Below are 24233 nucleotides of genomic sequence, written 5' to 3'. Positions count from 1 at the left end.
CTCAAACTATTCCAAATAATTGAAGAGGAAGGAATGCTTCCAAACTCATTCAATGAGGCCAGCATTACCCTTATACCAAAACTAGACAGAGAAACTACAAAAAAAGAACTACAGGACAACATCCTTGATGAGCATAGATGCCAAAATTCTCATCAAAATACTAGCAAACCGAATTCAACAGTACATTAAAAGGATTATACACCATGATCAAGTGGGATTTATACCACTTGATCAAAGGTGGTTCAACATTTACAAAACAATGTGGTTCATCACATCAACAAGAGCAAGGGTAAAATTGTGATTAACTCAATCGACAGAGAAAGCATTTGACAAAATTCAATATCCATTTCTGGTAAAAACTCTAAACAAAGTGGGTATAGAAGGAACTTACCTCAACTTGACAAAAGCTATATATAATAAGCCCACAGCTAATATACTCAATGGTGAAAAGCTGAAAGCTTTTCCTCTAAGATCAAGAACAAGGAAGGGTTGCCCACTCTCATTGCTACTATTCAATATAGCACTGGAATTCTAGCCACAGCAATCAGGCAAGAAAAAGAAAAGGCATCTGAATTGGAAAGGAAGAAGTAAAACTGTTACTACTTGCAGATGACATGATAATATATATGGAAGACACTAAAGAATACACCAAAAAATTAATAGAATTAATAGAATAATTCAGTCAAGTAGCAGGATACAAAATTAATATTCAAAAATCAGTTGCAGTTTTATATACCGACAATGAAGTATCAGAAAGAGAAAATCCCATTTACAATTGCATCAAGAATAAAATACCTAGGAATAAATTTAACCGAGTTAAAAGACCTGCACTATGAAAACTATAAGACTTTGAAGAAAGAAATTGAAGAGGATACAAATAAATGGAAGGATATACTATACTCATGGATTGGAAGGATTAATATTGTTAAAATGACCATACTACCCAAAGTAATCTATAGATTCAATGCAATTTTCATCAAAATAACAATGTCATTCTTCTTAAACAAGAACAAATAATTCTAAAACTTGTATGGAAGCACAAAAAAACCCAAATAGCCAAAGCATTATTGGGAAAGAAGAAGAAAGCTAGAGTTATCATGATCCCTGAACTCAAAACTATACTACAAGGCTATAGTAATCAAAACAGTATGGTGATGACACAAAAACAGACACGTAGATCACTGGAACAAAATAGCCTGGAAATGAACCCTTGCTTATATGGCCAACTAATTTATGACAAAGGAGGTAAAAATATACAATGGATATACAATCTCATCAAGTGGTGTTGGGAAAACTGGACAGATAATGCAAAAAAATAAGATAAAACTGGACACACTCTTACACCATATACAAAAATAAACTCAAAATGGGCTAAGGACTTAAATGTAAGGCCTGAAACAATAAGACTCCTAGAAGGAAACCTAAGAAGTAAACTATTTGACTTCAGTCTGAGTAACATTTTTTTGGATATGTCCACCCAAGCAAGGGGAACAAGCAAAAATAAACAAATGGACTTCATGAAAAGAAAAAGCTTCTGTACAGTGAAGGAAACCTTTGACAAAATGAAAAGACAACCTACTAAATGAGAGACTATATTCACAAATGATATATCTGATAAAGGGTCGATATCTAAAAAGTGTAATAAATTCATACAACTCAATAACAAAAAAATAAATAATCCAATAAAAAAATGGGCAGAGGAGATGAAAAGACATTTCTCTAAAGAAGTCATACAAATGACCAACAGACATATGAAAAGATACTCAACATTACTAATCAGGGAACTCAAAACTATAATGAGATACCACCTCATTCTATTCATAATGGGTATTATCAAAAAGTCAACAAATGACATGTGTTGGTGAGGATGTGGATAAAAGGGAAGCCTTTTCTAGTGCAGCCCCTATGGAAAACAGCATGGAGATTCCTTTAAAAATGAAAAATATACCATACGACTCAGAAATTCCACTTCTGGGTATTTATCTGAAGAAAATAAAATAAAAACACTAATATGAAAAGATATATGCGCTCCTATTTCATTGCAGCACTATTTACAATAGCCAAGATATAGAAGCAACCTAAGCATCCTTTGATAGAATGAAAAGTATGTGATATTGGTGTATACATACATACATACATACATACATACATACATACATACATACGTACATACACACACATACACACACACATACATATACGTATGTATATACACATATACATATATAATGGAATATTACACAACAATAAAAAGAATGAGATTGAAAAATCATGGCAGAGTGAGAGATGTCCCCAGATCTCACTGCTTAAAACGATAAGCTGAACATCTAAAATTCAACAAAAAACGCCCAACTTGCACACACGCACGTCTGAGTGAGGGATCTGTGAATAAGAGCTACTATACATCAGAAATACGAGTATCTGGTGGTAGACCGAGAGAAACAAAGAAGCTGCCTCTCGCAGCTGAAGCTCCCCGCAGGAAGAAAAGGAGGAGAGAAGGTATAGCAGGTTACCTGAACAGCTCTGCCTGAGAGAACTGTGAGCTTCACACAGTTGCAGTGCCCAGGGATCAGAGCAGAAAGCAGAGAAGCAACAGTTGATTATTACCAGCCATGGATGAAAAATGCAAGGCTGAGCTGCATTCCCCACCTACCAACCCCAAGTTCTCCAAGACAGAACACCACGGAGCCCTAGGGGAATCTGAACAAATGCTACCAAAACTGTCGCTAACACTGACAGGACTGAGACTGAGGCTAGTGAGAGTGATTAAATATCTATAAGGGGAAATGAAGGCATTATTAAGACTTTATATAAAGGAAGGATCCAAGAGGCTTAGACACCATCTACTGGAAACCAAAAGAAAAATGCCTTCTTAGCAAGAGACTTTTATATAATAAATCTTTCTGGGGAAAAATGCAGAATACATTTCCATTAATGCCAGGCAAAGATATAGTCCATTAAGCACCATGAACAACCAAAGTGACAAGGCAACTCAGAAAGAAAGAGAAAAATCTCCAGAAAATAAGCTTAAATGACAGAATTCAGGATGGTACTTCTGCAAAAACTCAATGAGATGGAAAACAAATCACATCAACAATTGCAGGAATTGAAAAAACAACTAGATGAGCAGAATGAGTTTTTAGCAAGGAGATTGGAACCCTTAAAAAGAACCAAATAGAACTTCTGGAGATGAAGAACACACTAAAAGAGTTGAAGAATGAAATAGCAAGCTTGGGAAATACAGTTGACCAAATGGAGGAAAGGATCAATGAGATCAAAAACAGAAATTTAGAGATAAATTGGAAGAAGAGAAAAACCAAAGAATGAAAATGAAAGAGAAATACAAGAACTAGCTGATACCATTAAGAAAGGAAACATAAGAATAATGGGCATTCTCAAAGGGGAGGAAAAGGAGCAGGAATTAGAAAGTATTTTCAGACAAATAGTTGATGAGAATTTCCCAAATCTAAGGAATGAACTGGAGCTTGGAATTCAAGAAGTCAAGAGCACACCCAATTATCTCAACCCAAAAGGCATTCTCCAAGACATTATATTAAAATTATCAAAAATCAACTACAAAGACAGAATTCTCAGGGCAGCCAGGGAAAAGAAGACAGTAACTATAAAGGAAAACCCATTAGGTTTTTTTTGGACTTCTCAGCACAAACCTTACAATCAAGAAAGGAGCAGAAGCAAATATTCAAACTATTAAGTGAAAGGAACTACCATCCTAGAATAATGTATCCAGCAAAGCTGTCCCTTAGATATGAAGAAGAAATAAAGATCTTTCCAAACATACAAAAATTCTCCACTACGAGGCCTGCATTACAGGAAATACTGAAAGGGGTCAGCTCACCTAAAACAAAATGACAAAGAAATGCATAACTATGAGTAAGGTAACTATCAAGCAGATATAAGCAGAGTAATGCAACCCTTATTAAGAACAGGGCATTATAAGATAGTAATGAACGTTCAGCATACATAGGGACAAATTGAGCCAACAATAACAGAAAAGGGGGATTAAAAGATCCAAATTTGTAAAGAGTAATGAGATAAGGCACACATAGAAGAAAATGGACCACTATACATATTTATAACTATCCTCTACATATTTGTAATGGTAACCACATGCCAAAGATTCAGAACTGAAATATGTAACATAAAACAAGAAGGACCAGAGGGAGAATCCACAAAACCCAACCCCCACCCCCCCCAAAAAAAAACAAAAAACAAACAAACAAAAAACCAAAAAACAGAAACAGAACAAAGAAGCAATGGAAACACCAAGCTACCAGAAAGCAAAAGATAAAATGGCTATAAAAAGGCCTCATATTTCAATAATCACCCTAAATGTAAATGGACTAAATCACCAATAAAAAGGCAAAGAATTGCAGATTGTTTCAAAAAACAAAACCCAACCATATGCTGCCTCCAGGAGACATATCTCGGCTCTAAAGACAAATATAGACTCAAAGTGAAAGGGAAAATGATATTTCAAGCAAATGGCATTCAGAGAAAAACGGGATTAGCGGTACTAATATTGGATGAAATGGACTTTAAGATAAAAAAGATAAAGTTACTGAGGGACACTTCATAATGATAAAAGGAATCATACACCAAGAAGACATAACACATTAATATTTATGCTACCAATCAGGAGCCCCAAACAGAAAATCAGTAATGAAATAAAATCCTTAAATGACACATTGGACCAACTGGACTTAATTGACATATACAGAACCTTCCATCCCCAGCTGATTATATATTCTTCTCTAGTGCACATGGAACATTCTCAAGGTTTGACCACGTACTGGGACACAGAGATAGCCTCAACAAATATAAGAGGTTTGAAATCATGCCAACCATACTCTCTGATTATAATGCTTTGAAGCTGGAGATCAACTGTAAAAGGAAAGTAGGAAGAAGTACAAATACATGGAGATTAAACACACTACTGAAGAATGACTGGGTCAGAGAAGAAATAAAAAGAGAGATCAAGAGATACATAGAAACAAATGAGAATGATAGTACAACATATCAAAATTTTGGTAGGAGAGAAAACAATGGCATAGATGATAGAGGCTTCATCCCTCTGGTGACAAAATCAAAGTTGTGGTGGAAACAAGAAGCAGCAGCAAGGAAAAATTGCCTGGGATCTAGATGAACAAGCCATACAACTACAGAGAAATCTAAGAAAGCACCCTGCAATGACAGAAGGTAGGACGGGGTGAGGACGTGGGGCTGCCCGGTCCCAAATGGCTGAGTGAGACGGAGGCTGCAGTAGTGGCAGTGGCAGACGCCTCTTAAAGGGGCCATGTCCATGAGTGGATTTTCGCAGTGATGGACCTGCTCGCTCCGAGCACCAGTGCTGATTTGGCTGCACGCAGCGGGCACCAGGGACTTACAGGGAGACATAGTCAGAGTGAGGGCCAAGGCGAGACTCGCTCTGTACAGAAGTACTGGCGCTATCCATTGTTCCCTGTTGAGCCCTCCCCACTACCAGTGCGCTGGACATGGTGCCACCATAGCTGTGACATCATCAAACTGGATAACAGAGGTCGTTCCGCCCAGAGGACTCCCTGAAACCCCGCCTCCCCCAACTTGCGGCCCCACCCAAGCCACAACCACGTGTATCCTCAGCGAATCAGATGCTCCTTGCTGAGACTCACACTGGTGGAGGCAGCTGGCATCAGTTTTTGGCGTGGCCTTTTGAGGCGACTATAAGCATAGCATCTGTAGATAACTTGCTGAATCTTAACAGGTGGCCCTGGAGGGGTAGAGGCTTGGGCTAAATTTGGCCTGCAGCTGAACTCCTCTCAGGATTGTGCCACTGGACACCTACTTCACAAATCCACACTGATAAGACTAGGAAACTTAAGAGCTTTGCTTAGTACATAGAAACAGGCATGGAAAGGCAGCCAAATTGGGAAGACAAAGAAGCAGAAACCATATGAGAGAACAGAACAGAGATCCAAATATAATGGAGTCAAGTAATCTAACAGATGCAGAGTTTAAAACACTGATTATAAAGATGTTCAATAAACATTTGGGAAATGTAGAGAACTCCAAAAAAGAGATAAAAATGGAGATGAAGATTATAAGAAGGAACCAATCTGAAATGGAGAATACATTACCTGAGATGAGAAGTATATTAAATGGAATAAACAAAGTGAATAAAGACAAGGATCACATGCCCTATCTAGAGAACAGAAAAGCCAATCAAGACACTCAATTAGAATGGCAAGAAAAAAGATGCCAAGACTATAAAAATGATTTAAGGAGCATATGAGACACTATTAAGGGTCCAAATATTTGTCTGATCAGTGTATCTGAAGAAAATCAAGATGTTGAACAGCTGTTTAAAGAAATAATATTGGAAAAATTCTGTCACTTGATGAAGGATATGGACATAAAACCCCAGGAAGCTCAGATAATTCCAAAAATCAGGGATCCGAAAAGGCCCACATCAAGACACATCGTAATTAAAATGCCAAAGTTTAAATACAAAAAAAAAAAAAGAATATTAAAAGCAGCAAGAGAAAAACAAATAATTACATTTAAGGGAGTACCCATACGGACGGAAGCTCATTTCTCAAAAGAAACTATGCAGGACAGAAGGGCTTAGCAAAAAATATTCGACAGGATGAAGACCCAGGATCTACAACCAGGATACTTTATCCAGCAAAGCTATCATTTAAAATTGAAGGACAGATAAAGAGCTTTCCAGACAAAAATAAACTAAAGGAATTTATCAACACCAAGTCAGTATTACAGGAAATGTTGGAGGGACTTCTTTAAGAAGAAAAAACATGTATCAAAAACAGGAATAAAAGATGGTAACAAACTACATTCCTATCAATAAGTACCTCAAATGGAAAAGAATTAAGTGCTCCAAACGAAAGTCAAAGTGGCTGAAAGGATAAGAAAACAAGACCCCTAAATATGAAAAGGAAGGGAATGGAAAAAGATATTGCTGTGATGAACCTCTAAAGTATTTAAGTCAGACAGAGAAAGATAAAGTATATGATTTCACTTATATGCAAAATTTCAGGAATAGAAAGAACAGACTAATTAAAAACAGACTCACAAATATAGTGGACAATTTGGTGATAGAGAGGACGGGTGTTTGGGGGGCTGGGAGAATGGAGCAAAGGGTTAAAGAAGTACAAATTAGTAGCTGATGTATGGACACAGAGATGGGGAGCATGGCATAGGGAATGCAATTAGCATTAATACATTGGCTAGGTGGAGGGTCATGGGAGGGAGGGAGCAATTGGGGGAATCATTTTACTAACTATATATATATGTGTAACCAATGTACTATATACTTGAAAGTAATTAAAATTTAAAAATACAAATAAATGAAAAATAAAAGTGCTTTTGGAACACGGCAAAAGCGCTCATAAGAGGAAAGTTCATATCATTACAGGCCTATCTCAAAAAACAAGAACAATCTCAAATAAACAACCTAATGCTTCATCTTAAAAAACTAGAAAAAGAAGAACAAATGAGGCCTGAAATCAGCAGAAGGAAATAAATAATCAAGATTAGAGTAGAATTAAATAAAATTGAAAACAAAAAACAATTTGAGTTGAAAAAGTAAATACAGTAAAGAGCTGCTTCTTTGAGAAGTTTAATAAAATTGGCAACCCCCTGGCTAGACTCACTAAAGAAAAAAAAAGAAAGGACACAAACAAACAAAATCAGGGATGAAGGAGGAGAAATTATGACAGACACTACAGAAATACAAAGGATCATTTAAGAATATTATGAAAAAGCATATAACACCAAATATAATAACCTAGATGAAATGAACAAGTACTTAGAAAGACCTTCTCAGACTGAATCAAGGAGAACTGGAAAATCTAAATAGACCAATCAGCAGTATGGAAATTTAAACAATCATCAAAAACCTACCAAAAAGTAAAAGTCCAGGACCAGATGGCTTCGCCAGTGAATTCTACCAAACAGTCAAAGAAGATTTAATATCTATTCTCCACAAACTCTACCAAAAAAATTGATGAGAAGGCAATACTTCCTAACTCATTTTATGATGCCAGTATTACCCTGTTACCAAAACCTGGCAGAGAAAACACAAAAAAAGAAGACTACAGACCAATATATCTCATGAACACAGATGCAAAATTCCTAAATAAGATACTAGTGAACCAAACACAGCAATATTTTTAAAAGATTATACACTACGATCTAGTGGGCTTCATCCCAGGGGTACAAGGATGTATCAACATATGCAAATCAATTAGTGTGATACACCACATAAACAAATTAAAAAATAAGAGTCATGTGATCATATCATTAGATGCAGAAAAAGCCTTCGACAAGATACAGTACCCATTATGTTCAAAACACTTAACAAAATCGGTTTAGAAGAAAAGTATCTTAACATAATAAAGGCCACATACAACCAATCCTCTGCCAACATCATACTTAATAGTGAAAAACTAAAAACCTCCCCTCTAAGATCAGGAACAAGGCAAGGCTGTCCACTATCGTCACTTTTATTCAATATAACATTGGAGGTCCTAGCAAGTGCAATCAGGCAAGAGAAAGATGTAAAAGGCATCCAAATAGGAAACGAAGAAGTCGAACTGTCACTATTTGCGGATGACATGATTCTCTCTATAGAAAACCCTAAAGACTCCACAAGAACACTACTAGAAACAATAAGCGAATACAGTAAAGTCTCTGGTTACAAAATCGATGTTCAAAAATCCATAGCCTTCCTATACTCAATAATGAAGTGTCAGAAAAAGAAGTGGAAAATATAATTCCTTTTGCAATTGCAACAACAATAACAATAAAATACCTAGGAATAAATTTAACGAAACAAGTGAAGGACCTATATAATGAAAACTACGAGACCCTATTAAGAGAAATCGAAGAAGATACAAAGAAATGGAAAGATGTTCCGTGTTCTTGGATTGGAAGAATCAACATAGTTAAAATGACCTTATTACCTAGAGCATTATACAGATTTAATGTAATCCCCATCAAAATCCTAATGGCATTTTTTAAATAAATAGATAAAAAAATCATCAGATTTGTATGGAAGCACAAAAGACCCTGAATTGCCAAAGCCATCCTGAGAAAAAAGAATGAGGTTGGAGGCATCATGCTGCCTGACTTCAAATTATACTGCAAAGCGACAGTAATCAAATCATGGTATTGGAAGCAAAACAGATGCACAGACCAGACGCACAGAACAGAATTGAGGGTCCAGAAGTAAATCTATATTTCTATGGGCAAATAATTTTCAACAAAAAAAACTCCAAAATATACAGTGGAGAAAGGAAAGCCTCTTCAATAAATGGTGCTGGGAAAACTGGAAAGCCACCTGCAAAAGAATGAAACTAGGCTGTTGTCTATCACCACATACCAAAATTAATTCAAAATGGACTAAGGGCCTAAATGTAAGGCTTGAAACAACAAAATGTGTAGAAGAAAACATAGGAACTAAACTCAAGAACCTTGGACTTAAAGAGGATTTTATGAATTTGACCTCAAAGGCAAGGAAAGTAAAAGCAAAAATAAATGAATGGGACTACATCAAACTAAAAAGCTTCTGCTCAGCAAAAGAAATTGTCAGCAAGGTAAAGAGACAACCATTCTAATGAGAAAATACGTTTGCAAGCAACACCTCTGATAAGGGCCTAATATTCAAAATATACAAAGAACTCATACAACTCAATAACAACAAAAAACCAAAGGATCCAATCAAAAAATGGGCAGAGGTGCTGAACACACACTTCTCCCTAGAGGACATACAAATGGCCAACAAATATTTGAAAAGATGCTCAACATCACTAGCTATTAGGGAAATACAAATCAAAACCACAATGAGATACCATCTCACACCTGTTAGAATAGCTATAATCAACAGGACAAGTAATAACAAATGTTGGAGAGGATGTGGAGAAAAAAGAACCCTCATACACTGCTGGTGGGACTGCAAATTGGTACAGCCACTATGGAAAACAGTATGGAGGTTCCTCAAAAAACTAAGAATTGATCTTCCATATGATCCAGCAATCCCTCTACTGGGTATTTACCCCAAAGACTTGAAAATTCATAACCTTAAAGATATTTGCACATCGATGTTCATAGCAGCATTATTCACAGTGATCAGCAAATGGAAGCAACCAAAGTGTCCTACGATAGATGATTGGATAAAGAAGCAGTGGTACATATATACAATGGAATATTACTCAGCCATAAGAAGAGATGAAATACTGCCATTTGTGACAACATGGATGGAACTAGAGATAATCATGCTAAGTGAAATAAGCCAGACAGAAAAAGTTAAAAATCACATGGTATCACTTATATGTGAGATATAAACCTAAAAGCAACAAATGAGCAGGACAAACAAAGAGAGACTCATGAACTTGGACTATAGGCTAGTGGTTACTAGAGGTGTGAGGGAGGAGGGGGGAGATAGATGGGGTCAAAGGGGCCAAATATAGTGTTTAGGGGGAGGGTGAAATGGGTAAAGGGGATCAAATATATGGTAGCTGAGGGAAACTGGACTTTGGGTGGTAACACAATAGAATATACAGATTTCGAATGAGAATATACATCTGAAAATTATATAATATTATTAACCAACGTTACCCCAATAAACTTAATAAAAAATTTAAAAAAGAATTACATTAATTAAAAATTACTATCAAACTCATCAGAAAAATTTGTAAGTACTTTGAAACTGTTGAGCTCACTGTGGCAGTGTGGTAGGTAGAATAATACCTTCCGCTGCCCCCGCCCCAGGGATGTCCATATCCTAATTCCTGGAAATTGTATGCTACCTTACATGGCAAAAGGATCTTTGCATTGTTATTAAGGTAAAGATGAGGTTATCCTGAATTATCTGGTGGGCCCAATGTAATCTCAAGTGTCCTCATGAGAGAGAGAGGGAGAGAGGGAGCGAGGGAGAGAGGGAGCGAGGGAGCAAGCGAGCTGCTTTTGAAGATGGAGTAAGGGGGCTCAGGCCAAGGAATATAGGTGATCTTTAGAATTTAGAGAAGGTAAGGAAATGGATTCTCCCCTATGCAGCCCCACTGACACCTTGATTTTAGCCCATCTTGGCATTCAGACCTCCAGAACTATAAGATAACAAATTTGTATTGTTTTGAGCTACTAAGTTTGTGGTATTTATTAAAGTAGCAATAAGAAACTAACATGGGCAATTACAACTTTTTAAAATTATAATTTTCCTGTAAAAGCTTAAATTTTATCAGTGGCAATGAATACTTGCTGTTTGTTTTCTCTGAAGAGGCAGGCTCACTTCATTCATTATTTCAGTAAATGTAGGCCAAAAATCAAGCCAGAATAACCATAGTTTATATTTGTTTTGGCCATTCTTTCAAGTACATAGAGTATTCCATGAAAAAAGCCACTAGTTCAGCTCACAACTCAAACAGTTGCATAAGTGCTCCTCCTGGAGACAATACTTTCCCCACATTATACTTGAGCATGCTGCACAGGTGCTTTATGCACACTTCCAGATGTGTCACACAGAATGTCAAAATGCTTGGGGGTCAAATCTTAACACAATTCAGAATTTTTACTGCTTTATAGAGGACATTCTTAAGTGGAACTGGCTCCCCAACCCCTGCCCTGTGTGTGGCAGTGAAAAATACAGATTGGTGCCACTGCCATGATTCATCATAAGACTGATCAGCAGTTTACCCACCATGGCTTTTGCACTGTTGGTGCGCATGCCAACAGAGGGAAAATGGCAACAAGAAAAACCTTAGTATAATTACAAAAATAAGATTTGTTGGACCTTAGAAGTTCAGGACTATACAAAAACTGCTGGTATATGATATATGACAGGCTTTGTAGCTGCCCAATATCTACATGACTAGTCTTATTGTGGGGGATTTTCCATATTATGAGTCCTATCTCCTCTTCCTTCAGCAGAAGCCAGAACTTACTTTTCAAACTTTCCTGACACTAGAGCTCAGACATAGGACCTGGGGTCTGCTCATCAGTCACACTTGTGCTAGGCCTAGAATCAGAAGGCGGTTCTGTGAGGCGGAGATCTGCTGGAACTCTTCATTCGGCAAAGGAGTCAGTGCGGGTGCTCAGCTTCTCTAGGCCACTGCTGGTGGAGCTGCAGACACCCAATGCCCAGCATCAGTGGTGTGGTCTGCTATGTCTGGGTGCATAGTGATGGCTGTGGAGGTGCTCTTTGGGACAGTACAACAGTGTGGTTTGGTCATTGCTCCTGGTGGTGTGGCCTCCACATTTTGAGTCTTTGGTTGTCTCGGGTTCTCTGAGATACCTAATGTTGTGTATATATCATTTCTCTGTTTCAAGTCCCTACCATGAGCCTTGCTGAGGAGCTTAGGTACTACCAGTGCCTGTGGATCATGTTGGGCAAGAGATTTTGATGCTCTGCCCAACATTATGCATGGGCCTGGATCACTTACCCACTTCTAGAATCAGGTTTGAAGTAAGTCCAAGTGAAAGATACTGATTGCAAGTGAGGGAGAAGAAAAATGAAGATGATATTACCAATAGGTAGTAGATGCTAGGGAGAGGAAAACAATAAATTTTACTACAGGGTATTTACTCTGAAACTAGGCAACCAGAAAACATTGGATTATGTTGTCTTCTTTTAAAGAAAATTTTCTTATAGCATGTAGTTACTTCCCCTTAGCTGACCTTGACCCTGTTGAACCTTGATTTTCAGTTCTTACTCTAGGACATGTTCCTCACTCAAAGGTGGAGAATCTCTGAAAGGCTTAGCTGAAAGGCTGGGGTTTTTCAGCAAGGATTCCACTTTGCTCAGTTGGAGCTCCAGGGTCTCCCACAGTGTGATCCCTGGTAACTGTCGCTTGCAGTCCAGGAGCAGCATTCTCTGCTGAGCCCTGGACCACTGCTGCCCAGTGCTTGGCCCATGATCCAGGGGTAACTTCTACACACCCTTCTGCCATCCCCCCATCTGTACCACTCTTTTTTTCTGTACTCTGAAAGTTCCAGCCACTTCAGCAGCCTTGAATTCTGGTTTCTGCCTTCTCAGCTCAGCAGAACTGGCATATATACTGTTCTCCCACCCTGTGCCATGGGTAGGAAATTGTCCTAAGGCAGAGGGCTGGAGCATGAGTGAGGCCCATCTCATGCATTCTTTCTCTTAAGAATTGCAGTCCCTGGCAGCCTGTTGTTCAAAGTCTCATAACAACTGCCTCAGATATTTTGCTCAGTTTCACATTTTGCCCAGTTCCATAATTATTTAAGGTGAAAAGGTCAGAAATGCAGGTCTTTTTACAAAGCCTATGACTACAGCTTGCTGGGGGTCACTGGTGTGTTGTCTGATCTTTCAGCTCTGCAGGGCATCAGGTATCTGAGGGTCATCAGACTCTGGAAAATTCAATCACATCACCTAGACTCACAAAGTTAAACATGTACCTGTAACTGACATGCAAAAATGAGTTGCTGGTGCCACAACCAGCAGCAGTGGGAGGGTTAGAAATGGTGTGTCTAAAGAGACTATATTAGGAAAATGTCCATCAGATAAATGAACACACATTACCCTGTTCAGTTACTATGATTGATATACAAGAGTTGTTTATATCCCTGGATAAAGCCACGGTGCATACCGTCTGTGGTAGACCACTGGTCAGCCCTCTTGTGAAAAGCCCCAGTGACATAAAGAAATTCCAGGTATCACTGTATGGGGGTTGGGAGTGTCAGAGACTGGCAGTGCTGGCACCGCAAGAAAGTTAAGGCACAGAGCCTGCACAGTAGACCAAGGTGGCCCTGCCGGTGGGGTGATAGATAATTCCCTCATATGGCTATGAGTTATTTTTCGTCTTTGACCTTAGTAAAGGCAGTGAAGTTGCCCACAATTCCAAGTCCCTCTGAACTTGTGGTCATCTCACCAATGAGGCTGGGGCTCCCATCTTTGCTTCTTTATCTCAGGTACAGCCTTTGCAATGTTTGTTTGCTGCTTCAGAAGACAGAGTAAAAGCTACCCTAAACCATTATTATGAGCTCTTCTCAAACCAGGACCAGAGTCTTTGGTCTGGCCTAGCTTGTGCCAATGCTGGAACTGGCTGAAACAACAGAGCAGTGGTGTTATGCTGACTCATTGAAAAGCCGAGGTGGGGCTGCTGTGCTGAGTGGATGAGATGCAGAAGAACTTCTCATCCAGAAAGCCAGAAACTGTGGGGTGGTCTGTAGCAGTGGGAAGTCTGTCTCTTATGGCCAGATGGGATAACTGTCTTGAAAATATCTCTTTCACCTTGAGTAGACAGCTTGGGACCCAGGCAGATCAGTGAGACAGCATGTTTCCTGAGGAGAGGCAGGCAGCTGATGGTGGCCAAGAATCTGCAAGCACCAACTCACTGGTAGGGTTAACCTTGAGTAAACTGCTGCATTCCTAAGAACTACTAAGAATATTGCTCTATACCCTTTCACGCTTGTTACAGTTCGATTGTGCTCTTCTCTCCTCTCACCACAAACCCATTATGTTGAAGTCCTAACCCCAAATACCTCAGAATATGAACTTATTTGGAAATGGGTTCTTTATAAAGATAATCAAATTAAAATGAGCTCTTTAGGGTGGGCCCTAATCCAATAGCACTGATATCCTTATAAAAAAGGGGAATTTGGACACAGACACATACAGAGGGATGACAATGTGAAAATACAGGGATAACAGTTATCTATAAGCCAAGGAGAAAGACCTGAAATAGATCCTTCATTCATTGTCCTCAGAAGTAACCAACCAAACTGACATCTTGATTATGGACTTCTAGCCTCCAGAACTATGAGACAATAAATTTCTGTTGTTTAAGCCACCTAGATTACGGTATTTGGTTACAGCAGCTCTAGCAACTAATACAGAACTTAATTCTTAATTTCTTTGTAAGCCAGAATAGCATCTCCCAATTCAGTTTATTAATTTGTGAGGCCTGAGCCTAATCTGCCAGGGTTCCACCTTCCTGGGAATAGGACCATTCAGTAGAACAAATAATAGATAAGATATCCTGGTTAATATGAAGAAATCTATAAAACTAGGTTGTTTTATTAGTTTTGAGATTAGCAGGGAGGATCTTACCTCTTTTTAGCCAATGTGAACATAGAAAGAATATTTCTTAGAGTAAGAAAGCTTGGGTTCCACAAAAGACCCCAAACAGCCAAAACAATCCTGAGAAAAAGGAACAAAAAAGAAAATTATACTACAAAGCAACAGTAATCAGAACAACATGATAATGGCAGAAAAACAGACACATAGACCTGTGGAAAAGAATTCAGAACCCAGAAATAAAACCACATATATATGAGCAAATAATTTTCAACAAAGGAGCCAAAAACATACGATGGACAAAAGAAAGCCTCTACAATAAATGGTGCTGAGAAAATTGGAAAGCCATATGTGAAAGAAAGAAATTAGACTACTATTTGTCACCATACACAAAAATTAACTCAAAATGGATCAAAGACCTGAATATAAGACCTGAAACAATAAAATGTATAGAAGAAAACATAAGGACCTTGGTCTTAGAGAGGATTTTATGAATTTAATCTCAAAGGCAAGGAAAATAAAAGCAAAAATAAATGAATGAGACTAAAATGCTTCTGAATAGCAAAAGAAACTATAAACAAAGCAAAGAGACAACCAACTGAATGGGAGAAGATGTTTGCAAACAATGCCTCTGATAAGGGGCTAATATTCAAAATATATAAAGAACTCATATGACTCAACAGTAAAAAAAACAAACAAACAATCCAATTGAAAACTGGGCAGAGGACCTGACACTTCTGAGAAGACATACAAATGACCAACAGACATATAAAAAGATGTGCAACTTTACTAGCCATAAGGGAAATGCAAAGGAAAACCACAATGAGATACCACCTTACACCTGTTATGATGCTGTTATCAACAAGACAGGTAATAATAAGTGTTGGAGAGGTTGTGGGGGAAAAGGAACCCTCATACACTGCTGGTGGGAATGTAAATTGGTACATCATCTATGGAAAACAGTATAGAGCTTCCTTAAAAAATTAAGAATAGAATTACCATATGATCCAGCAAATTCTCTTCTGGGTATCTACTTCCAAAATTTGAAAACATTTATTTGTAAAGATATATGTATCCCTATGTTCACTGCAGCATTATTCATGGTGTCCAAGACATGGAAACGACCCAAGTGTCCTTCGATAGGTGATTGACTAAAGATGTTGCACATATATACAATGGAATATTACTCAGCCATAAAAAAAGATAAAATACTGCCATTTGCAACAACATAGATAGATCTTGAGAATATCATGCTAAGGGAAATAAGTCAGACAGAAAAAGTTGAGAACCATATGATTTCACTCATATGTTGGATATAAAACTGAAAGCAACAAATGAACAAGATTAACAAAAACTCATAGACACAGACAACAGTATATATGTGTGTGTATGTATGTATGTATATATATATAGATAGATATCTATATCTATATCTATATATATATATATAGATAGATAGATATAGCACACGTGCACGCGCGCACACGCACGCGAGAGAGAGAGAGAGAGAAAGAGAGAGAGAGAGGATATATGAGGAACCCTTATGGAATTAACATTATAGACAGAAAGTTTCATAGAGAGTTACAGAAGTTACAGAATGTCTATTCAGCCTAAATAATCTTACAGCATGCTTTCCATAAGTCCTGGAAATGACTGGATTGAATATAAAACCCAACTTTCACCCTGGACTGAATCGAACAGTGTCCTTCAAAACTCATGTCTACCCAGAATCTGTGAATGTGACCTTATTTGGAAATAGGGTTTTTGTAGCTGCAATTGTTAAAATGAGGTCATACTGGATTAGGGTGGGCTGTATTCAATGACTGATGTCCTTATAAGAGATAAATTTGGACAGAGACAGAGACAGAGACACACAGAGAGAAAGCCATATGATGACGGTGGCAGAGACTGGAGTGATGTGTTGACGAGCCAAGGATTGCTGGCAGCCACCAGAAGCTAGGCAGAGGCAAGGAAGGATCCTCCCTTAAAGCGTTCAGAAGAAGTACGGCTCTGCTGATGGCTTGATTTCTTCTAGCCTCCAGAGCTGAGAGAGAGTAAATTTCTATTGTTTTGAGCCATCCATTTTGTGGTACTTTGTTATGACAGCCCTAGGAAACTAACAACCACCTCCTTTTCACTCATCGAGGCTGAAGATCCGCTGAACTCTCTATATTCCAAACAAACAGGAATTTAAAAAACGTCATCTTAAAAGGATATTTTCAAAGTACAGACCACTATCTTGTTCTGAATATGAGACCCTTTAAGCTTTAGTTATGAAATTGTTTATCCTTTTTTTCCCTCACATCCCACTGCTAATCCATCAGGAAATTTATGGGCTCCAACTACAAACTAAAACTAAAACCTGAACACTTCTCTCAATCTTTACTGCTAACATCCTGGTTCAAGCAACTATCATCTTTCACAGGGGCAACTGCCACAGGCTCTTGTTTTCTCTTCTTCCAATCTTGCTCTTATAATTTACTGTTAAAAGAACAGATTTGACAAAACCCAGCATCCATTTATGATAAAAGCTTAGCAAAGTGGGAATAGAGGGAACATATCTCAACATAATAAAGGCTATATATGACAAACCCATAGCTAACCTCATATTTAATGGTGAAGCTAAAAGCATTTTCTTTAAGATCAGGAACAAGACAAGGATTTCTTTAACATGGTATTGGAAGTCTTAGCTATTGCAATCAAACAAGAAAAAGAAATAAAAGGCATCCAAATTGGAAAAAAAATAAAACTGTCATTATTCGCCGATGATATGATACTATATATAGAGAATCCTAAAGATTCCACCAAAAAACTATTAGAACTGATAAATAAATTCAGTAAAGTAGCAGGATACAAAATTAATATTTAGAAATCAGTTGCATTTTTATACATCAGAAAGAAAAATTAAGAAAAAAATCCCATTTATAATTGAATTAAAAAAACCCTAGGAATAAATGTAGCTAAGATAAAAAAGGAGATAAAAGACCTATACTTGGAAATTTATAAGACTTTGAAGAAAGAAATTGAAGAAGATACAAGTGAGTAGAAGTGTATACAGTGCTCATGGATAGGAAGAATTAACATCATTAAAATGTCTATACTACCCAAAGCAATCTACAGATTCAATGCAACCCCTATAAAAATACCAATGGCATTTTTCACAGAACTAGAACGAATAATCCTAAAATTTATGAAACCATAAAAGATCCCAAATAGCCACAGCAATCTTGAGAAAGAAGAACAACACATGTTGGAGGTATCACATTATCTGATTTCAAACTATATTACAAGGCTATAATAATCAAAATAGCATGGTACTGGCATAAAAACATACATAGATCAATGGAACAGAATAGACAGCCCGGAAATAAATCCATGCCTATATAGTCATTTAATCCATGACAAAGGAGGTAAGAATATAGTGGGGTAAAGACAGTCTATTCAGTAAATGATGTTGGTAAAAGTGGACAGACATATGTAAAAGAATGAAACTGGACCACCTTCTTATATCATATATAAAAATAAACTCAAAAGGGATCAAAGACTTAAATGTAAGACCTGAAACCATAAAAATCTGAAAACATAGGCAATAAACTCTCTGACATTGCTCTTAGTAATATATTTTTGATATATCTCCTTGGGCAAAGGAAACAAAAGAAAAAATAAACAAATGGGACTACATCAAACTAAAAAGGTTTTGCACAGCAAGGGAAACCATTGACAAAACAAAAAGACAACCTACTGAATGGGAAAAGATATTCACCAATACATTCAATAAGGGGTTAATATTTAAAATTTATGAAGAACTCATACAAAAAAAAAAAAACCAACTCAATTAAAAAATGGACAGAAGACCTGAATAGACATTTCTCTAAAGAGGATATACAGATGGCCAATAGACATATGAAATGATGCTCAATGTCACTGTCATCAGAGAAATGCAAATTAAAACCACAAGGAGATTATCACTTCATACCTGTCAGAATGGCTATCATCAATAAATCATAAAACAGGTATTGGCGAGGATGTGGAGGAAAGGGAAACCTCGTGCACTATTGATGGGATTGCAAATTGGTACAGCCACACGGAAAATGGTATGAAGGTTTTTCAAAAAATTAAAAGTAGAACTTATGGCCCAGGATTGCACTTCTGGATATTTATCCAAAGAAATCCAAAACACTAATTTGAAAATATATACACACCCCTATGTTCACTGCAGCGCTATTTACAATAGTCAAAATATGAAAGCAGCCTAAGTGCCCATCAATAGATGACTAGATAAAGATGCCGTGGTATATATAGACAATGGAATATTACTCAGCTGTAAAAAGGCATGAAATCTTATAGTTTGTGACAACATGGATGGCCTCAAAGGGTGTTATGCTAAGTGAAATAAATCAGACAGAGAAAAACTAATACCGTATAATTTCACTTATATATGGACTATAAAGAAAAAAAGAAACAAATAAAACCAAAATAGACTCATAGATGCAGAGAGCAAGATGATGGTTGCCATATGGGGGACTGGGTGAAAACGTGAATGGATTAAGAAGTACAATTGGCAGTTACAAAATAGTCATAAGGATGTAAAGTATAGCATAGGGAATATAGTCAATAATATTATCATAACAATGTATGGTACCAGGTGGGTACTAGTCTTATTGGAGGAATCGCTTTGTAAATTATGTAAATGTTTAACCACTATGTTATCACCTGAAACTAATAAATAATACAAACTGTTATGAACTAATAAAATGTTAATTGCAATTGAATATTTTAAAAAAGAAATTCTTTTTTAAAATTTTTTTAAAAAAGAAAATATTTTAAAAAAGAACAAGATGATTCTTCAAAAATGTTAAGCCATCATTCATTGCTAAAAATTTCCAGTGGCTTCTCAATGAACAATTTTCTTACGATGGCCTAAAGATCCTTGGCCTCCATTACTTCTCTGGCCACACTGGCTACTCTGCACCTTGTTCACTCTGTTCCACTCACCCTGGCCTCCTTTCTGACCCTGGAATCCCCTGGGCAGTCTCCTACTTCAGGACCTTTGCCCTTGCTGTTCCCTCTGCCCAGAAGTTTCTCCTCGATCTACGTGGCCAGATCCTTTACCTCCTTCAAGTCTTTTTTCAAATGTCCCTCTGTTTGGTTTCCTTAAAGCAAACCCAGAGACAAGGACTTGGGTGCAGGTAGTTTACCTGGAAGATCATCCCAGGAATTATGGTGTGAGTGGGTAGTGAAACAGAGGAGGAAGGGAAATACATAAAGGGCATGTCTAAGCACACTGTTGTCACCGGGGCTCAACTCGGCTGGAGACCCTAGGGGGTTATGAAGAATATTTATCCACCAACTCTCTTTAATGTTTGGGGTCACTCCTAGGGACACTATTCCCTGGCACATTTGGCCCATCCTGCCTGGTTTCTGCTTCCAGATAACACCCTTGGGTAGAGAGATAGCTATTGTCATGTATGGGAAGTATCTGAAGGAAGTAACCTTTTCTGGAGTTGTCTGAAGGGATACAGAAGAGGCACCTCAGAGTCTGCTGTGGTCACCTTCTCCATGCTGCTTACCTAGACTGCTCTATCTAAAACTGGAAACTGTTACTCACAGCTTCCTTACCTTCCTGGTTTTTCCCATTGCACATTATTCCTTTATGATATGTAATTTATCATATATTGTTTTTTGCTCATCTTCCTTCCAACTTTATTGCTCACTGATATATATCCCAAGTCCTGAGCAATGCCCTCCCACAGAGTAGGCCCTCAGAAAATAATAAGTGCTTGAAAAATCTAGAAGAAATCCTGGCTTTTTGACAAATAGTGGGAAAATTGGGTAACTTCATCTGTTAGTCTCCTGAGTTAGAAGGAACTATAGGACAAGAACATTGTCATACTGCCTCATTTTACAAATACGTATTGTGGGGATAATAACTCGGGTTCCTTAATGTCCAGGACCTGTCTTTTCTAGTATATTTGCTACTTGTTATTCCCAAAGTATTATGATTACTATTTACACTTTATTAAAATGACCTATAATACCTAGATTTCAAGGTGCCTCCATGTACATTATCTCTATTGATAGTTACAGTAACTATGGGATGTAGACAAAACTAGATTACTGTTTGTTGAGAATCTTTTTTTTTTTTTTACTTTTATTAGCATTTATTTGATGAATTTACTCCCAGGCCATACGTTTTTGTTTCTTCGGTTTCTTCTGGAATACTTTTTTCTTCTGTGCAACCTCCTCTCTGGTTTAGGAACAGTCTGCTCCTTTGCAGTAAGGATCATCCCACTGTGGCAGGGAGAGCTCAGGCAGGGGATAACCCGCCCACGAGCTCTGTAAGTTCTGCGCTGCATCCTGGGAGCTTTGTTCACCTGGATATGCTCAGTGACCAGAGTCCACATCTAACCCTTAAACTCAGCATCAGGCTGCATTTTTAAGCATGCGCAGCAAAAAGCACTCTTTTGGGGCCACCAACCATGCGTTCAGTCCTCTTTGGCCTGGGCATACCTACCAACTCCACCATTGTAACGACGGAATGGCACACATTGCTTCTGTGAAGTGACATCCTTCTGATACTTGGTGGCTTTTTGGATATGCATATCCTTGGTGGCCTGGGCAGTTTCACAAGTGTTCTTAAAGTGATCATGAAGATTTGAGCCTCTTGATTTTGTGAGGTTTTCTGGGTCAAGTGAATAGCAAACCATTTTCAGAGATCTCTTCAGGCTGCTTCAGGAAGAGCAGTTATTTTTAAATTCCCTTCTGAATTCAGAAGGATGGTTTCTAAACCCATTTTTTTCTTGCCCATTCCCCGACAATAATGATATTCATTTTTACCAGTTTTAAAAAGAGCTAAGTGTACCAAAGGTTTGGGGAATAATTAAGTCTTGGTTTCTATGGTTATTCGAAGACCATTTTTTCTTGATTCAGTTGGAATGACCTAAGTTTCTTCTCTGTCTTCTGTTTAATTTTATTTAAAAAGAGTCCCCAAAAGGCACAAATTTTGAATTACTAAATTGTTTAGAAACATTAAAGGTGAGCATTGCACAGTAGGAATTTGATTTCCTGTTACAGAAAATCCCATTTTGCATATATTGCCAAGTACCATGTCATAAGTAAACATGAAAAAAGACAGAGTTTTTCTTATTATTTATGCCTACAGCACCTGGTCTTCTTAGGTGGTCTCCCATTCAAGTACTAACCAGGCCCGACCCTGCTTAGCTTCCGAGGTCAGACATCAGGCTTGTTCGGGGTGGCATGGCCATCAATCATGGACTGTGGCTCCACTGGGGTGTGAACCCAGGACGTTTTGCGTGTAAAGCAGATGTGCTAACTGCTACACTATGGAACTACGTCCAAAAAAAAAGAGAGTTTTGAAAGACGAGGACTATGATTTCTAGAGGAATGTATACTGATATAAACATTAAACAAATCAACAAGCCACAAAGACTCATAAGTGAACCATATTCCATATTGTTTCATCTCCCTCCCAACTTGGACCTGTCTCCTATGGTCTCCCACACACATCACTTAATGACTCAGCCATGAAATCAAAACTCAGAGTTCCCCTACTGCTATCCTACTGTGGGCATGTTCAGTCATGTGCAATCATCACAATCAAAACAAACTTGTCCAAGAATCAGATTTAGTGTGCCAAGAGCCAATGAGCTTAGAAATGAGATGTGTAGGTGCAGCCAAGGAAGGTAAGCTGAAGATGAAAAGGGTCCAGGTCTGCATAGGACGTACTACATAGGACGTGTAGGCTACACGTTTCTGTTGGTTGCTGCAGTTGGCCCAAGTAGATATAATTTCCAGAAAAAAAGTGTCAAAGGATAACTCAGAAACATTGTTACTTGCACACTGTTTTTGTATTTTCCATGTGAAAATTTGTGGACATGGAGTAAGTGGAGAGACTGGGTCAGTGACAAAGGCAAAACAAGGACATGGTAGATTGCTATATTGGTGGTCCCCAGGGAACCAATAAACCTCCCAGTATTCGTGTAGGCCCTTTCATGTTGAATCTGGGCTTGGCTATGTGAGTTGCTTTGGTCAAGGGGACATTAGAGTGGTAAGATAAGCACTTGTACCTGGGGGCTTGTCCTCTTGGAACGAAGTCCAATCACCCTGAGATAGCCATGCCGTGAGGACATAAAAGCCAGCTGTATAGCATGGCCATATGGAAAAGCAATGAAGTACCATACACGCACAATGAAATTTCTTGGGTTTTCCAGACCAGGTAACAGCCACCAGCTAATTGCAGCAGAGTATCTTCAGGTGCTGCTACTTGGAACAAAACACCTAGCCAAGCCCTCAGAAAGCCTAGCCCACAGAATCAGGGAAAATAATAAATCGTGAAGTGATTTTTCAAGTGATTTTTATGCAGCAATAAGTAAGTGCAATGCAGGATTTATTTTGCAATAACAGAAAAGGAAAAAAGAAAACTGCATTCTGGGAATAGTAAATCGTGTTTGTATACTTTTGGGGTAAATCAATTAGCTGGCATCTAGCAAAGAAGTCAGACTGAAATTCTGTCCTTGAATAAGTTCTCTAAGAATATCGAAGAAAAAAACTTGTTTACTAATTTTCAAGACAACCTTGAGGGTTTACCTATGGAGCATACTTGTACAATGTCTGCCAGCATCCTTTTGATAACCCCTTTTGCCTTCGTTAGCTCAAGTTTGTTTAATTTCCCTTATTAGAATTTTATAGAAGAAAAACCAGAGATTGGAAAAGACCAGCTCTGGACTAGGCCTAGAAGATCTGAAGGCCCTCCTCCTCCACTCCAACTTTTTTTCTCATTTAAAAACAGCATCTGTGGCATCAGCAGTCTGCCTAGCCCTTTAGCCAACAGTCAGGGCTACCTAAATATGGAATGTCCAAAGAAGGCTCAGGTCGTTGCAGACAACACTAGAGCCTGAGTTCCAAACGTGGCATTCAGGAACCAAGGGCCACTGGAGTCAGGGTCCTGGATATGGGAGCTGCTTAGTGAGGTCAAGTGGTCTATGAAAAATGAATCACCCTGAATGGTGGGAGTAGGAGGATAATAAAGACAAAGGAGAGGTTAGCCAGTACAAAAAACAAACAAACAAACTATCTATATATCTATATATCTATATATCTATATATATAGATATATATATAGAGAGAGAGAGAGAGAGAGAGAGCAAGAGAGAGAGAGAGA

General features: G+C 38.0%; 1 pseudogene; it reads right to left on the bottom strand.

The window, feature by feature from the left end:
• Nucleotides 1-21226: 21226 nt before the first annotated feature.
• On the bottom strand, nucleotides 21227-21759 carry LOC120593357 (60S ribosomal protein L17-like; annotated as a pseudogene).
• Nucleotides 21760-24233: the final 2474 nt, after the last annotated feature.

The sequence above is a fragment of the Pteropus medius genome, unplaced genomic scaffold, assembly GCF_902729225.1.
Source record: "Pteropus medius unplaced genomic scaffold, Ma_sr-lr_union100, whole genome shotgun sequence".
Classification (NCBI taxonomy): domain Eukaryota; kingdom Metazoa; phylum Chordata; class Mammalia; order Chiroptera; family Pteropodidae; genus Pteropus; species Pteropus medius.
Note: the sequence above shows the minus strand (reverse complement) of the source record. Positions and strands in the feature narration are given on the sequence as shown.